Source organism: Takifugu rubripes, chromosome 10 (assembly GCF_901000725.2).
Source record: "Takifugu rubripes chromosome 10, fTakRub1.2, whole genome shotgun sequence".
Lineage (NCBI taxonomy): Eukaryota > Metazoa > Chordata > Actinopteri > Tetraodontiformes > Tetraodontidae > Takifugu > Takifugu rubripes.
This window is the reverse complement of record NC_042294.1, coordinates 2,878,202-2,880,360: the sequence shown is the minus strand read 5'-3', so window position 1 is coordinate 2,880,360 and position 2,159 is coordinate 2,878,202. Positions and strand designations below refer to the sequence as shown.

The 2,159-nt window shown below is 40.3% G+C and overlaps 1 long non-coding RNA gene across 1 annotated transcript; it reads right to left on the bottom strand.

The window, feature by feature from the left end:
- Positions 1-410: 410 nt before the first annotated feature.
- On the bottom strand, positions 411-1,805 carry LOC115251250 (uncharacterized). Its single transcript, XR_003889818.1, has 3 exons — positions 1,648-1,805; positions 762-1,133; positions 411-548 (listed from the first exon to the last, which is right to left on the bottom strand). It is a non-coding gene; the product is annotated as an uncharacterized lncRNA (long non-coding RNA).
- Positions 1,806-2,159: the final 354 nt, after the last annotated feature.

Below are 2,159 nucleotides of genomic sequence, written 5' to 3'. Positions count from 1 at the left end.
CAGATGTTCGTTTTTGGGTGCGGAATCAAACTGTGTCAACTTTTTGATCTATAGGATCCCCTCTGGTTCAAAGTGTCCCTATAGGATATTGACAGTAGTGACCTTTTGGAGGCTGCACACACCTCTTAATTGTGGCAAATTTAAAAGAAAACAGTTTTTAAAAATCAGCTGAAAAATGAAGACGCAAAACTATGACAGCATAAAGAACCGATCAGGGTTTCTCTCTTTAAATGAATATGAAGCTTTTTTAAAAAAAAAGTCACATCAGTTTCTCTGTGAATTTTAATATCTCAAACTACAATTTTCATTAAAATGTCTGCAGAGGGTGAAGGATTAATTAGGTAATGAAATGTAAGACAAGGATGTGGATTATAAATGAACAAATAGTTACCTTAATTCCATCTGTTATGGTTGATCTTCGGCTCTTGTCTGATTTAAATGACGGCATTTTGACAACTTATTTTTTTTGCAGTAGCAAATTACTGAAACTGCAGCAACTGGGACTCCAACAATGACACCAATTCCAACCGGGTCAGTTTGATTTTCAGCTGAAATTCAAAGAAATTCAGGTCAACACTCAAACCTTAATAATGATTCTTCATTAAATCAGCTGACTGATGACATGAAGATGCTTTTTTATAAACTTTTGTGGTGGTTTTGGGTTCATTATTTTCCTTTTGCTGCTTTACATCTACTTCATGAGGTCACTTTCAATCTGTCAAATTTGAGCTGGTTGAACTTTGACCCACCGACTGTCTCACCTGGACTCTTGCTGACGGTCAACGCCGTGATGGTGACGTATGTTTCCTCGCCGTTACTGAGGTCACATGTGTACATTCCCTCCTGGGGTGAAGACACATGTTGCAACGTGAGGTCACCTGACTGGGACACATTCTTCACGTGATGCTTCCAGCTGTCTGACACCAGATCATCGGCACCGACTGTGCGATTCAGGATGATCTCTGCCTGGTTGAACCTCCAGGTGATCTGTGATCCCAGCTGGTCTTTGTTGTCATAGTATGAATGGATGATATTTTTGTCAGGCATTTGCATCCAGCGGATGAGAGTATCTCCTCCAGGGGGGAAAGTGCACGGAAGGATGCATCTTTGTCCCACAACACAGATTCTTGATTCTGTGAAGCAACAGATGAAGAAGCACCATCAACCTTCAGATTAATATTTGACGGTCGTGTGAAGGTGTGGACTTTGGAATGTGAGCAGAGCGCAGGCAGGTTCCACAAGATTCCAGAGTTGAGCTGTTCAGGTTTCTGTTCATTTGCTGCTACATTTTAGTCCTTTTCAGCCTAAAAGTGTATTTCTTTTAAAACTCGGTTCAGCTCAGGTGAATATTGTGGGGATCTGGGTGTGAAGGCGCCTGCAGTGCTGTGTGTGAGCTTCAGGAGCTTCAACACCTGCTGACATTACTGATGTTCCACCGCTGATCTGGAGCTTATTTACTCATTTCAGCAAAAGTTAGATCCCACTGAATGAGCCCACTTTATTTTCTAAAAAGTTTAACGTTGACACTGATCAAAGAAACTGGAGCAAATCTTCATAATTATGAGAGATTCTATCTTTAGATTTCAATAAGGAGCTAAAAATGAATTTCATCTTTGTTCAAACACTGATTCAACAAGGGTCACTCACCTCCCCCCCTCAAAGTCCACAGGAAAATTAGGCCCACCAGCAACAGAGGACGCTGATACGTTGACATGATTTCCATTAAAATCCAGTACGGGAATGTTTCACTGGCAGCAGAGTCCAACTGGTCTGATCAGTGTGTGTGTGCGTGCGTGTGTGTGTGTGTGTGTGTGTGTGTGTGTGTGTGTGTGTGTGTGTGTGTGTGTGTGTGTGTGTGTGTGTGTGTGTGTGTGATAACAGTGTAACTCACGCCTGTAGTTTGTACATTAGACTTTGTACATTAGACACCAGAAAACAACCCTGACAGTTGTGTTAAGTTTTCCTTTGAATGTATGTAAAAAAAAACAACATGTTTTTCTAATATTACAAAGGAAGCTTTGATTAAGCATTGGTGAGGATTTTTAATTTTTGGTTATTGTTCATAAAATTACCATGATAGCATTGTCAGTAAACAAAAATATAAAAGAGAAAGAAACAAGATTTGTCTCAATTGAGAGGTAAAGAGGTGACAGAGACGA